Source organism: Panthera uncia, chromosome D4 (assembly GCF_023721935.1).
Source record: "Panthera uncia isolate 11264 chromosome D4, Puncia_PCG_1.0, whole genome shotgun sequence".
NCBI classification, from domain to species: Eukaryota; Metazoa; Chordata; class Mammalia; order Carnivora; family Felidae; genus Panthera; species Panthera uncia.
This window is the reverse complement of record NC_064807.1, coordinates 10,335,029-10,350,466: the sequence shown is the minus strand read 5'-3', so window position 1 is coordinate 10,350,466 and position 15,438 is coordinate 10,335,029. Positions and strand designations below refer to the sequence as shown.

The 15,438-nt window shown below is 45.4% G+C and overlaps 1 protein-coding gene and 1 long non-coding RNA gene across 5 annotated transcripts in view; one reads left to right on the top strand and one right to left on the bottom strand.

The window, feature by feature from the left end:
- Positions 1–13,517, bottom strand: part of LOC125924780 (uncharacterized) — a 21,449-nt gene extending 7,932 nt beyond the window's left edge. The window contains exons 1-4 of one of the 3 annotated variants that reach the window (XR_007458559.1): positions 13,069–13,517; positions 11,176–11,383; positions 7,728–7,859; positions 4,671–6,257 (exon numbers count right to left, since the gene is read on the bottom strand). This is a non-coding gene — a long non-coding RNA (uncharacterized LOC125924780). Of the gene's footprint in view, positions 1–4,670; positions 6,258–7,727; positions 7,860–11,175; positions 11,384–13,068 lie in introns of those variants that run through there. The other 2 variants (XR_007458561.1, XR_007458560.1) reach the window with 2 other exon arrangements.
- Positions 1–15,438, top strand: part of KANK1 (KN motif and ankyrin repeat domains 1) — a 142,474-nt gene that overhangs the window by 19,345 nt on the left and 107,691 nt on the right. The gene's annotated exons all lie outside the window — the stretch shown is intronic.

The following is a 15,438-nucleotide window of genomic DNA, read 5'->3' as shown; positions in this document are numbered from 1 at the left end:
TTTCTTTCTTTCTTTCTTTCTTTCTTTCTTTCTTTCTTTCTTTCTTTCATTCACGGTTTATTTATTTTGAGAGACAGAGACAGTGCGAGCTGGGGAGGGACAGAGAGAGGGGGAAAGGGAAGCCCAAGAAGCAGGCTCCATACTATTAGCACAGAACCCAATGTGGGGCTCAAACCCACAAACCACGAGATCACGATCTGAGTCAAAACCAAGATCCGGACGCTCAGCCAACGGAGCCACCCAGGTGTCCCAGAATTTCCTTGTTTGAGCACATTTGGGTGCCCTGAGCCCGGTGCATTGAGACACCCCCGTGTTGGTGGAAGGAGACTGGATTGTGCTCCTTTCCCCATGCAGGGACGGGGGGAGGGGGCCCAGAGAATGGGCACTTGTGGAATGACAGAGACCACTTTCCCTCCACCCTCTTGTGGCTCTCATCCCTGTTTCTTTGATTTGTTGGTGCTCCTTGACTTGACCTCTCATTCCTATTTACTAAATCCACTCCTTTTCACAAATCCAGGGTCACAGAGGTCAGCTTTGAGGGTAAGGCTTTCTGGATGGTTTGACTTGGTTTCACAAAGGGTGTGTTTCACCAGGTATGAACAGCTAGTAAAGCTTCTCTAAGCCTGTTTTCAAGAATTGGGACTAAAACAACAATGTTACATTAGAGTGAAGGAGGTTCCCAGGCATTGGGAGTGCTATTTGATGATGTCTAATGTACTAAGGCTCTTTTGGCGACATACTTAATGCTGGAGAATTTAAGATGTCATGTAATACTATGAATGTAGGCTAAAAATGCTACTTCTTGTCAAGTTTACTTATTTAACTTCAAATTGTCTTGTAAAGGTGCATCCAGACATTTTTAGAATTGGAGGCATGGTTCATATTCTGTTTGTGTATTTTTTTTTTCTATAAAGTATTGTACGATCTGAACATTTCCACAAACGGACAGAAGTCATCTAGCGGTCGTCTTTATGAGGAACATAATACCCCATTGTGTTGATGCACCGTGGTTCTTGCGAAGCTGTCCCCTGATGTTGGGTGTTCAGTCTGTTTCTAGTTTTCTCTCTTATAAATACGAAGGAGCGTATAGAAAGGGCCGTTCTTGCTGTGGTAATCGTGGCGTGTCTGCCCAGTCTGTGCCCAACATGACATCAGACACTTTGGCAAGTGAAACAAAGACCAGTGGGGCACAGGGAGCCGTAGGAGATGAGAGGCGTGAGGGATGCTTTCTGTCTAGTGTGATCAAGGAAGGCTGCATGGAAGGAGGGACATTTGATCCTGGGTCTTGAACAACAGGCAGTAGTGAGAATGGCCAATCTAGGGAAATTGAACTCCCAAGTAGCAGGGAGAGCAATTTCAGAGTGTTAGGGCAGAAGTGTGTTGGATTCATGTGCTAGAGTCCAAAATACATTTCACTAGAAAATACTCAGTTACACGTATGTGTCCTAATATGTTTTGGAAAAAAGTATATATTACTATTTTTTTTTTTATAGGAAAGTAGGTCACTAGAGGCTTAACTCCTATTTGCCGATCACTTTTTGATCTTCCCTAATGGTGATTCCGTAGACCAGTCATAGGAGGGCGTCTTAATATCTGATTTCCAGTTGAGGAAAGGGAGGCACTGAAGTGTGCTCTTCCCCACAAAATACAGGAAGTCATCAACAGATGTACAAGCGAACTGCAGCTCCTTGATTTATTCATGCTTAGACCAAGCATCTTGGCCGAAGATGTTAAGTGCTAGATGGGCCATTAATGGAACAAAAGCTGGAGGTGGGGGGAGAGACCAGATAATGCATACCTGGGAATGCCAGGCCATAGGAAAACTCTGGAGTTAAAAAAAAAAAGGGGGGGGGGGATCAGATTTACCAAGGAAGTGAATGGGATGGTGCGGTCTAGTGATGGTGAGCATAATGACAGGGGAAAGGAAAGGGTGGAAAAGGAGTCTCGCTGGTGGCCACCTCTCCCTTAGTGCTTTGAAATATGGGGAGGGGCGCCTGGGTGGCACAGTCGGTTAAGCGGCCGACTTCAGCCAGGTCACGATCTCGCGGTCCGTGAGTTCGAGCCCCGCGTCGGGCTCTGTGCTGACAGCTCGGAGCCTGGAGCCTGTTTCCGATTCTGTGTCTCCCTCTCTCTCTGCCCCTCCCCCGTTCATGCTCTGTCTCTCTCTGTCCCAAAAATTAAAAAAAAAAAAAAAAAAAAAAAAAAGAAATATGGGGAAATGAGCTCTCTTACTCAAGAAAGCTGCTGTGCCCAGAACGGTTTGGTGAGTGGGTGAATTCCTGGTGAGAGTGATTTTATTAAGGGGTAGGCAGTGACTAGGATGAGAGAGAAGTGGTAAGGAGATCAACTTGTCTCCATGCCCCAAATGACACTTGGGGCAGCACCAGGCCTGTCTGTGCTACGTGGCCCTGTGTCCTCGCACCCTTCCTGTAAAGTGGGTGCTCGTTAAATCAGCTTTGCCAGATGCTGGATTCCAGCTCTGGCTTTTACCACTCAGCCAATTTTATCAAACTAGCACGAGTGTGTTTTCCTCTTGAAAAGACCAGAATGGGAGGGGAAAAGAACCTTGCTGCTTCCCCCCACCCCCCACATATGTCATACTGAATCTCATATGAGGAATGTTTAATTGAAATATGTTTGAATGGATTTAAACACGTTGTCTAAAAAGTTTGAAAACTAGGGGCGCCTGGATGGCGCAGTCGGTTAAGCGTCCGACTTCAGCCAGGTCACGATCTCGCAGTCCGTGAGTTCGAGCCCCGCGTCGGGCTCTGGGTTGATGGCTCGGAGCCTGGAGCCTGTTTCCGATTCTGTGTCTCCCTCTCTCTCTGCCCCTCCCCCGTTCATGCTCTGTCTCTCTCTGTCCCAAAAATAAATAAAAAACGTTGAAAAAAAAAAAAAAAGTTTGAAAACTAAAAATGTCAGAGGCAAAAGTAAGTTATTGCTTTCATGTGGCCACAGCAGCTGAAAGGAGAACCAGAATTAGGGCTTAATGTGTGTCCGTTGAACTCAGCACACGTATGTCGAGCACCTGCTCTCGCGGTGTTGATGTTCTGGTGGATTTGGACGACCTACAACCTGCTTTTGCGTGGTTTTAGAAACTTCAGAAGACACTAGTGAAATGCAGTGGTTCGCTCCTATTTTCGTTTTGGAACGTTTCATGCCCACAGAACACTTGGGGGCTACCACATACATTCCAATTTTATGAGTTTTCCTGGGTCATCCTCTAAAACTGGCTCTTGGACTGGCCGTTCATGAATGAATGACACCCTCTTTCGCCTTCCTTAATTCCTCTGCGTGCTGTTGGGTCATTCGGAATGGCACTGAGGGTTACATCTGGCATTTCATAATCCATGTGAAGACAGATGGCTAAGCACTCAACACAGGCTCGATTGGGTACCTCTCTCCTGGGCTTGTTGGTTCTTGTACAGATTCCTGCTTCCACCCAGTTCCAAGGCCAGCTGCACATACCTGCCTCACCCCCGTCCAGGAGGCCAGCCTGATTGTCTTCACCAAGCCCAGAAGCAGAGTTCTAGAAAAATAGTGCTGTAAGAACCTCCATAAACTTCTTGCTCGCCTTGTTCTCCCAACATAGAGGGCAGGAACAGAATGTCACGGTAGGGGTTTCAGGGATCTTTAGGCCAAGAAGCAGCACTGAAATGGGCGTAGGGTTGAAATGAGGCTGATCTCTAGAAAACACCAGGAAAACCCTCTTTCACGTTCTTGCCACCCTCTCCGGCTTGTGTGTATGCCACATTGTTTTCCCTCTGGAAATCTGTGTTTGTGTCTGGGTATGTGTGCTCGTAACTTACTCACTACCATGGAACCTTTGAAGGAGAGAGCATAAACTTTCAGGATTGTCACATGAGTGACTTTATTTGATGGTTATCTTGTGACCATAGAACAATTTTTCTTTATTAATATGTATGTATTCTCTTCAAGACGTAAAAGAAATACCTTTGTGGACCCATGTTACATGTAGAAAAATGTCATTGTTTCCGAGCACAAGAGATCAGGAAGGTCAGCGTGAGCGCGTGTGCATGAGGGCACCATCAAGACGGTTGACGTGAATGAGGTGGGCTCTGTCTGCAAGTGTCTCCTTCAGGACTAGGACATCACCCAGGCCGACTGGGTCCTCTGTCTTGGTTCAAGCCAAAGGGGTAAACAGACATGATAAATAATTCACAAAAGGTTATCAGTCTTTAGGGTGTGGCTGTTGAACCACACCTGAGAAGCTCCCTAGATGAAGCCAACTCGCCTAGTTACTCAAGGGCCTCCACCCCAGATGATGGCCCAGATTGTCTCCAAGGGAGTGAACTGCACTGGTGTTGAGATGTTCAGTGGGATAATAGATGCATTCATACCCTTCGCTTCAGTTCAGCGTTTTCTTGGATGGAACCATGGGAAAGAACACATGAGCACACACTCACGCTTCTTGTTAGCTTTCTGGGTCACGGCTGGCCTCCCGCTGTCCTTGCCCAGCTACCTTTCGTGACCTGAGCCTTTTTAAGATGGTTGAAAATGCTTATGTTCTGAACACCAGAAGGGAAGAAAACTTGACTCCTACCCCTTCAGAAAGTTGGCCGCAACAGTGAATTAAAATTTAAAAAATGGACTGTCCACACATATAGCATTTGGTCTTGACCAGAGGAAATTCACCATGTTATTAAAATGATAATTAGGGTGATGTTATGATGCCACTGCAGTGTTTTAATTTGGGAAGTACTTTGATAAGTTTATGGCTTATGCATTTTAGGGGTGTGTTTGTGAATCCTTGCAATCTCAAGTCCATTTTACTTTTTATTTATTTATTTTTTTTAACTTTTTAAAATGTTTTTATTTATTTTTGACAGAGACAGAGACAGAGCATGAACAGGGGAGGGGCAGAGAGACAGGGAGGCACAGAATCTGAAGCAGGCTCCAGGCTCTGAGCCGTCAGCACGGAGCCTGACATGGGGCTCGAACTCACGAACCGTGAGATCATGACCTGAGCTGAAGTCGGACACTCAACCGACTGAGCCACCCAGGCGCCCCTCAAGTCCATTTGAAAGAGATTGAGTAGATATTGATGCTACTACCATGGTTTGTCTTTTAACCCATTGGTGGTACTTTGATTTCTTTTAGTAGACTCCCGTAAAATTTAGGAAAGCTTATAAATTCCACTGGGGTTAACTCTAAATAAAGGAGAAGTAGGTCCATATCTTAGTTTGGAATCGGGGCAAAATTAATTTTCCTCAAACTCCTGGTTAGCAAGTATTTTGTATTTATTTGTTAAAACCAACAAGATATTTTCAAATTACTTACAGATTTTGTCTCTCATGTAAACATGTTTTCATCTTACGTGTTTTAGTTTTCATTTTATTTATGTGGCGTATTTCGAATACTCCTTTTACTTAAGGTGCCCCAGTTTACCAACTCTTTGACAAAGCCTCTACAGTAATAATAAATAATGTTGAATCACATTAATGTGCTATAATTTGTGAACCATCTTCCTAATGTTAAAAACGTTAATTATGTCTAATTCTTTGATGCTTTAGACACCATGACAGTAAAACCTTATTTCCTTGGGATAAATTCACAGAAATAACTAGGTCAAAAGTACGAACGTGATTTGAATTAGTTAAGGTGTTTATAATTATCCAAAGACGGTTTCTAGATTATAAAAGCAGTTACAGGATCACCCTAATAAGGTAGAATGGTAGAGACGTATATACAGTTAAGACGCTTCCAAAGGGAGCCACGGTGAGCCCTTAAGCAAAGGTTATGTGCGGCGAGAAAAGATGGTCCCGATGAGTGGAATGATCAAGAAGTGGTGACCCTAGGAGGTATTTAAAAACTAAATTTGTCCAATTTCAGAAATGGAATCCAGGCAGTTCCCTCTTCGGAGATGTTACCCATTGTTGGTTTTCTGTAGCTGCTGGTTGGACACGGTGCAGTTTCCTGTATTAGTGGTGTTCATGCCCACTTGACTGTGTTCAAGAGGTGGCTGGAGGCAGCAGGCCCCAGCGCTCCCGGGTGTAAGGGCCATTGAAGAATCCCTTCAGATAAGAGAGGAATTGGATACCCAAGGCCCAAGAGCGCTGACCGGACAGAAAGCTGGGGGGTGGGCGTGGGGGGGGAGCAGTTCAGTTGTGTTTAGGGAAAAACACGCTCCTGGCTACACGTCCTTGACCCGGGTGTCTTTGACATTTGATTGCATCTTCTGGACCCATAGGTAGAAATCACGTTTGACGTCTTTTCCACCTTTCTAGGAAATGTGGCTGAGCAAAGGGAAAGAAACCAATGTATAAGACTGCTTTTTACAACTGTGTTCATTTCCTCTGTCTGCTTACAGGAGAATAGTACCGTGGTGTTCTCCCATTTGTTTTTCTTTCTTTTTCTTTTCGTTGAATTGTTTTGGATCTTTTGCCTTTGAAAGGAGGTATCTTCCGTGTCCCGTATGTGTTCGCTTACTTTGCTACCCTGGCCTGGGTATAAGTAGGTTACCTGCCACTCTGTCCCCCAGCCCTGTCTCCATCCCCACACCTGAAGGGAAGGTTGGCCTGACATGTGTGGTGGTTTTTTGGCCTTTGGAGATGTTGGCTGTCAGTCCCCAGAGTTTGATTTGCTAGCACTGGGCCCAGTCCACAGCTTTCTACCTGTAAAAACAGGTAAACTAGAGAATCTTTTAGTAAGACAGTTGTCACTGAACCAAGTCCTGCTTCCTGGGCCGGCTTCCTCACCCCCTCTGCCTTAGTTTCCAACTTGTAAAACTGGGTGTCTGGACTTACCTTCCAGATTCTATCTAGGACATAGAGAGGAAGAGGTGGGGGCTTCAGGTGATGACTAAAATTGGAATAAAAGCCATGAGACGTTGTGTCCTCTGTCCTCAGCCTGCACAGAGGCTGAATTGCAAACAGAAGCCACGAAAAAAGTTCTTCCCTTCAGCTTTTAATGAAAGAGAGTGTCTATCTCATCAGATAGGAGTCAAGTCTCAAATTCAGAACCTTGGATACTGATTCTCTGACCTTCAGATTCCCTTTCCGAGGCATTTTTGATAGTTTATCTTCGCAGTAATTTTTCATTTATCCCCATCATCTTTACCATCTAACTTGGTGTGCACCTGTCCATAGAAAACTACGATGTTGGAAAATAACACCTGCCTTTATTTGTATAACAAACACACATATTGCCTACACTACCTCCCACCCCCACCCCCCACCCCCCTCCCCCCTACGCTCTGCTTTGCTAACAGGATATCAGGCGTTGTGTTGTGCTTTGGGCAGTTCTCGAGAAAATACACAGCCAGATGTTGTAACTCTTGGGTGTAGGATGGAGAATGTAATTTTTACAGTCTGTGTCGTTGTTGGTTTGGTTTGTTTGTTTGGTTTTTTTTACAAGCCAATTATTAGAAATAAGAAAGGGAATTTCAGTACCAAGTCTGAGATGTCCCAGTGATGAACGCTCACGGGGTATCAGTGTGGAGGCAACAGCGTTGGAATGCAGTTCAGCAGCACGTAGGCCAGACTTGGAGATAAGCACAGTATAGGCCTGGGTGGTGATAAGCTAGCCAGTCCCTCCAATGTGGTTCTTGAGAGAGGAGGGGAAGCCTTTGGGATTGGGGATTATCTTCATGCACATTGCTGTAACGGTTTCTATTCTGCCTCCCAACAAGCTTTTGCATTTAAAACTAAAACAAAAACCCTTTCATATAAACGCTGTAATTTGGAATACATAGACCATTTACTTACGGAAGGGGCAAGGTGCGAACACGGTGAGACACGGTCGATTTGTGGGATGGGAATTAAGGCAGTGCCTTCAGTTGAAGAAACTGTGGGAATTTAGCCTGAAATCCCAAGGTGAAGACACCTTACAAGGCCATCCTGGAATGTGAGGAGAACTGCAGTTATAAGCGAGCAGCGTCTTGCATGATGGCACTTAGTGTGAACCCCGCCTTAGCCCGTCAGCAGTTCTGCTAATGAATGAACAAGAGGGAAGGGAGCCCCAAGGGTCCCAGAAGGCAGGAGCCCCGGGGGCCCTGTGAAGTTGCCCTTCCCTTTGCTGACCTGTGGACCCAGCAGCGCGTGGCACCCAGAACGCTAACACTAGCAGACTTCATTTATGTACCTCCCCAGTCTTGTTGTAGAAAACACTTCGTGGGGACGTAAAAAGGCATGCAACATAAAAGTAGAAATCCGTGGGTGAGGATCTTGGGACAGAGGGGAATAACAAGAAGAGGGAGTGAGGAAGGAAGGTAGGGACAGCATGTTCTGTGTCTTGTAAATAGGCTGGGAACGGACTGGGCTCCAGGGTGCCTAACAGCCAATGAGCAGATATGTAGCATACTACTTGGGAAGAGTGCGGGTGCCGCCCACACAGGGGACAGTGGCCGTGCTGTTGACATGCGGACCTGGACAGCCACTGCTGGGCAGAGAGCAGAGCCTGCATACTTTATGGGGAAAATGGAATTTGCCTCTATGCCTCTGTGCTCATTTTTATTTATTTTTTCATATTTATTTTTGAGAGAGAGAGAGAGAAGGAGGGAGGAAGGGAGTTGAGGAGGGGTGGGAAGGGTTGGACAGAGGATCCAAAGTGGGCTCTGTGCTGACAGCAGAGAGCCTGATGTGGGGCTCGAGCTCATGAACCGCGAGATCGTGACCTGAGCCGAAGTCGGAGGCTTAACTGACTGAGCCACCTGAGGGCCCCATAAAATAAGTGATACTTTAAATGTTTTTAGGAACAGTCTATTTCTACTTCCTGTACCTGACCTTAAAAAAGCATGGGTCCGTGAGCTCTTAAATTTTTCCGACTTTCTGGTGTAAAAAGGACTGTGCTCACTAGATGGCAGTGTCAACAGCCCTTTGGGAAGTTGATTCTCCCCGGGAGTCTCCCGAGGACTGAAAATCATAAAAGTAGGAAAGCCTTTTCATTGAACATTCAGGATCTCCTTTCTACACCCTTGGTGAGAAGGAATTTCTGTTTCCTCCTCCTCTCTTCTTTTTGGCCAGAGAGAAGGCGCTGTCTTTACTACTGCAGGCACATCCGGGAGGCCCAGAGGAGCACATTTGGCAAGAAGCAAATTGCCCACCAGTGCGGTCAGCTCCGGTTTCCAGCCATTGTCCCGGCTTGGACCCCCGCATGTCACAGGCCCAGTAGTCCCAGTAGTTCTGGACCAGCTGCGGGCTAATGGTATCCCGAAAGGGTGCAATAATGTGTTTAGCACACGGGGATAATTGTTAGACCCTCAGTGCTTGCTCTTGGATCATATCTAGCATCACTGCAATATAATCTCTCTCAGGAAATGTAATTTTGTTTTCTAATGATGTAAAAATCTGTCGCCCATTTGCTTCTTTGACGAGAGATTATATTCTCAGGTTTTTGTGTTTTTTGTTTTTTTTTTAATGAAAAAGGTAGCATTGTTTTAAAATCATAATGATAGGAAGTTAAAGGCCCTTGGTTGAAGTTTGGGATTTTATTATAGTGTATCTCACGTAGCAAGTGTTAGAAAGACTGGTCTTTGTCTTATTCCTTGGGGTATTTTATTTATAGCAACTCTGCTGGTGTCCTAAGACAGTCGTGCGTTGTGTGGGACCGTCCCATGTGTTGTAGGGTGATCCGTGTCCCTGGCCCTTGTCCATGAAATGCCAGGAGCGTCCGTAGCCGCTGTGACCACCCGGTAACATACACGTCCCTGTGCCTCCCTAAGGGGCAAGGCCGGGGAGGTGGTATCGCCTGGGGGAGTGGGGGGAGCTGCAGACTGGAGGGTTCTGGGTAAGTTGTGGGGTTTGTGGAATTCACTGGGCATGCTCTTTTAATGAAATAAATAACTTTTATATTAAAAAAAAACCCACAACCAACAACCATGTCACCTTAACTTCTACTCGTTTGCATTATTTATGGGTTGTCATGCCAATTGTACATGAGCACAGTTTTTATATAGTATAAAATTGTACACGTATCATTTTTTGGTATGCTTTCCATATAACCTCAGCGTGTGCTTTGCTTGGACCCTTTGTTTTTCTGTTTAGCCCACGCATCACATCCAGATAATTCATTCTCCTCTGCCCTGCTTCCCCCCTCCCCCCACCTCCACTTTTAAAGTTCCAACCATGGGGCCCCTGGGTGGCTCCATGGGTTGAGTGTCTGACTTCAGCTCGGGTGATGATCTCATGGTTCGTGAGTTTGAGCTCCATGTCGGGCTCTGTGCTGACCGCACTGCTTTGTATTCTGTGTCTCCCTCCCTGCCCCCCCCTCCTTTCTAACCCTCCCCCACTCATGTTCTATCACTCTCTAAAAATAAATAAACATTAAAAAAAATTAAGTTCCAAGCATTTATTTTTCCCTCAGGTGAATTTTAGTATCCTTTTCTTAAGAACTAGGAAGTGTCTTTTTGCATTTTCAATTGCAACTTTTAACACACAAAAACTTAAGGGTGAATTATATTCTTCGCTGTTTTAGTCCTGACATCCTAGATTCTTCCATTTTTGCTAGTCTTTTTCCCTCCTTTGAGTGTTTCATTGGGTGAGAGGAAGGCTTGCCTGTGTTCTCTCCCTCTCTCTGATCTCATCTGCCCTCGAGTGATGGTTTGCTACCCACAGGGTATTCATTTGTAAACTGGGCTAGTTGAGAAGGGTGTGTTTCCTTTCTTTTTTCTTTCTTTTCTTCTCAACTAGATTAAAAACTGCCCCTGTGAGCTTAAGACCTGAACTTGAGGATTCCCAAATGTTCTCATGGTGCCTACCACCGGGCCAGTCCTCTTGGTAAAGGCTTGATTAGTGGCTGTGTTCCCTCTTGGTCTTCGCATTGATCCAGTCAATACCAGATTCTGGATGTCGGTTAGGGCACCATAAGGTATGGCTGAGACATCAGGAGCAAATTTTGTATCTTGCGGTTGACGTCTGAAGACAGAAGACAGGGGTAGAGGGGATCCCAAGGGAGTCATAAAAGCGAGGAGGAAAGAACTGCCAAATCCAAGGGAAAGATTATGAGCCTCCTTCGGGTCCACGGGATGCCAAGTTCTGAAGGCTGTGCCAACTGATAACCCAAGTTCTGTGGCCCAGTTGATCATCTTGGCCCGACAAGGCTCTTCCAGCACCGAGTGTGTTTTAAGTTTAGGCAATCTTTGATCCATTCCCTGGAATGACCATATTTAGAAATTTATATCCACGGGGACTAAAGTGAAGCTATTTTGGCAGTTACTTTGGTGACTTGTCAGGAGCTGGTTGATATTCGGTCTACTCCTGTCTGGAGCCGCTGGATTAAAATGGCAGATCTTGTGCTGATTGTTAGACTAGATAGTGGTGCTCAAATTGCTATCACACTGCATAACCCAGGTTTTAATCGCAGTTCACAAAATCTTTGTTTGCTGCTCCTGTAGCTGTCGCTTAAAGCTTCTTGTCTCCACACCCTGTAAAGAAATATTTGATTTATGTTCACCTGACACCTACCAAATTTCACCATTGAGTTTCCGAATACTTCCTGTCATCCAGACATCCACCCAAGCTTTATGAAGAGCCCTATGTAAGTAGCACTCAAAGTCAATCAAGACCGTAATTATTCTGCATGACCTCAAATCTGAGTGGCTTTCGTGTTGATTTCTCATTCGTGTTCCACGTTCGTTGTGGGTTAGCTGCAACTGTCCTCAGTGTTGACCCCAGTCTGTTGATGGGACGGTCTCTGTCTACATCATTGTCACTCTTCAGAGCAGGAGGAAGAGAGAGCAAGGTGAAGGAAGGTTCACACCAGTTTTTCATGTTTTCTCCTGCAAGTGATACATGGTCATTGCCAGGAGCAAATCATGTGACCTCCTTAGGAAGGGGTGGGAAATTTTGATGAAGAGTAATGCCACCACCACATATCTAAAAATGCAATTCCTACCCTACAAGGTCGTAATATTCTAAGAGAGTAGTTTTTGTTTCATGTTTCAAATATAGTTTCATAAGTGAATGGTGGGTCATTTAGGTTGATTTTTTTTTTCCATTCCTGCAAAGAATCTGTTAAATCTAATAAAGTATAATTTAATAGTTATGTGTTTGAGCTATCTTTAACATTAAGGTTATTATTTAAAAAAAAATTTTTTTTAACGTTTATTCATTTTTTGAGAGACAGAGACTGAGTGTGTGTGGGGGAGGAGCAGAGAGAGAGGAAGACCCAGAATATGAAGTGGGCTCCAGGCTCTGTACTGACAGCACAGAGCCTGATGCAGGACTCGAACTCACAAACCGTGAGATCATGACCTGTGCCGAAGTCAGACGTTCAACCGACTGGGCCACCCAGGCGCCCCTAACATCGAAGTTATTTTACTTTGTCCGGTTCTTTATCAGTGGCTTAACAGTTTGTATTCTACAACTGTCACTTGTTGACTTTGCTGTTAAACATTTATTTTTCAAAAACCAAACGTGTCTACCGTCTTCACAAGGCAAATGGAGTCAGTTGAGGGGAGGTATCAGGAAGAAGAGATGGGATGGCAGGTGTCTCATATCTTGGATTTTATTTCCTTATTAATTTTCTCAAAGATGTCAGCCCTTGCTTCTGTGGGTCTATCTGCTTAGTCTGAGAAGTTACTTTTGCGCTGGGCCAGAAGCCAGCCTGGCAGGAGGGGCCCCGGGTCACCTTTGTAGTGATTCTTTTTCCATCTGGCCATGGGAGAGGCACAAGCAAAATGGGCTGGTAGAACAAAATCGCTTCCTGGGCTGAATTTTTCCCACCACCAACTTAGGGCAGATGGGCTGATGTTCTGTACCTATGTTCTCTGTCGAAACCTCAACCAAACAAGCCAGCTCTGGACATGTACCTATAGGCACTGAGAACTGCTTGTTCTCTTTTCTACTTTCCTTTTTTTTTTTGTTAGCAGATGTTTTATTTTTCTTAATGTTTATTATTGATTTTTAAGAGATAGAGGGAGACGGAATCCCAAGCAGTCTTGGCACTATCCGCACAGAGCCGGACACAGGGCCCAATCTCATGATAGGAAGATTGTGACCTGAGCCTAAATCAGGAGTTAGAGGCTTAACTGACTGAGCCACCCAAGTTCCCCAGTTTTTTACTTTCCTGCTCGGGTTTCCCTCAGAGTAGGTCCCGCTTAAGACTTACCACTTTTGTTGGGGCGCCTGGGTGGCTCAATCGGTTGAGCGTCCAACTTCGGCTCGGATCATGATCTCACAGTTCATGAGTTCGAGCCCCGCGTCGGGCTCTGTGCTGTCAGCTCAGAGCCTGGAGCCTGCTTCGGATTCTGTGTCTCCCCATCTCTCTACCCCTCCCCTGCTCATGCTCTGTGTCTCTCTCTCAATAATAAATAAATGTTAAAAAAAAAAAAAAGACATCACTTTGGCCAAAATGACAACACATATTTATATAGTGGAATATCTTACGGAAAGAGGGTGTGGGCAGAGTGGAGGAAGAAGTGAATCCTGGCTGTTGTCAGTCAGTGGTGTTTATGGAACCACCCTCCGGATGCTGAGCTGGCTGTGGGCGGTTATCAAAGAAATGTGTTTGGCCCGCCTGCCTCCTGCTTTTATCCGCCCTGCACGGAAGACCTCATCCTCAAGCCTGTTTCTACTAACATTACTCCCGGAGCTCAGCTTCCTCTGGGTAAAGAACATTCCCAAGAATGAAATGGGCATTTCTAGACCTCCTGTGCTGTAAATATGTGGCATTCTTTGAGAAAGGCAGAGTGTTCTCAGTTCCAGGCCACATATTTTTTTCAATGTTTTTATTTATTTTTGAGAGAGAGAGAGAGAGAGAGAGAGAGAGAGAGAGAGAGAGAACAAGCAGGGGAGGAGCAGAGAAAGAGGGAGACATAGAATCGGAAGCAGGCTCCAGGCTCTGAGCTGTCCGCACAGAGCCTGATGTGGGGCTCAAACCCACAGACTATGAGATCATAATCTGAGCCGAAGTCGGGCGCTCAACTGAATGAGCCACCCAGGCGCCCCAAGCTTGCTCAGTTTAAAAAAAAAAAAAAGTCTTCAACCGCAACACCCAGATCTGTCCTCCAGGAAGAGCTGCTTTGGTTCTGTAGGAAAGCTTGTGCACCCTGGGTGGGAGGCAGACTTTTTCTTCTGGTTCCTCCCAGCTCTTGTCTGTCTTGAGGCAAAATTGGCTCCAGCCTATTATCCCAAGTACTTTCTGCTGCTTCTAGTACTTTGAACAAACTTAATGTGTCACCTGGAAACAGAGAGTGAATTTGTTGCAGAAAAGAAGTAGGGAATTAATGGCCAAACTTTTCTCCCTGTGACTTAGAGCCTTTTTAAACGCGATTTCACCTTTTCCGAACCTCTGTCCAGCAGCTGTTGATAAAAATCCACAGCACCCTTGGGAGAAAAAATGGCCATAACTAAGTGCAAGTTTATAAAGAAACACTTACCTTGTCCATTAAAAGTTCCCTTGCAGAGCTGACTCCTCAGTTCTTTCTTTAGAATCAATACTTGTCTCAAAGGAGTAGGAGAGACTTAGAGTACTTTTGAATTTGGGGGCTTGGTGGGGGTGGGAGGGTGTCTTATCTATGCCTTGAGAATAGTTTCTATGAATTATTTTTCAAACCACCCAGTACTTAGAGGCACGATGCTTAATCTCACTTGTTGGCTGGAAGGTTGGGGGTGGGGAAAGAATGAGGTGGGCTTCATAGCCACAGTATTAGCCGGCTGGTGTCATAGCAACTTCTTCCTTGCTTCTAATGCTAGGTGTAATTGGTCCTTTGCATATCATCAAATTTGGGTGAGCCCAGTTGTCTTTATGCTTTGAAGTTTTATGAGTATTGGGGCGCCTGAGTGGCTCAGTCGGTTAAGCGTCTGACTTCAACTCAGGTCATGAACTCACGGTTCATGAGTTCGAGCCCCGCGTCGGGCTCTGTGCTGACAGCTCGGAACCTGGAGCCTGCCTCAGATTCTGTGTCTCCCTCTCTCCCTCTTCCTCCCAGCTCCTGTTCTGTCCCTCTCCCCCCGCCCCTCTCAAAAATAAATAAAGATTAAAAAAATTATTTGAAATAAAATGTATGAGTATTTACACACAGAAGAGGTGATGTGAGTTTAGAATAGCTAAATCGGCCATTCTTTTAGAATCACATGAACCCCTCTGGAATCATAGTAGCTTTCCAGCTTTCAGCTAGGGACAGAGTCGAGGAAGACATTTCTGGATCCACAAGTAATTTTGCCTTTGGTTTATAGGGTGCACACAGAGTACACATCACAGATTGCTTCAAGCCAGCCTTGCTGGGAGTTTCAAAGGTTTTGTATACAGTAGATTCCCATGTTAAAATATTAGCAATTTGCTATAACTTGAAAATAGTTTAAAGAGACTCTCCCTCAGGTGGGATCGTTTCGCTGCGTGTATCTAGCTGGTTTAATGTCTCCTGCTGTGCGCCTGTTTACCTACGTCAGGTCTGGGTAGGCCAGAGGACTTTCTGCGGGCCCTGGTGTCTTCTGAAATGCTTTTCCTCTGTATTACTCAGGGTCATTAACCACATCC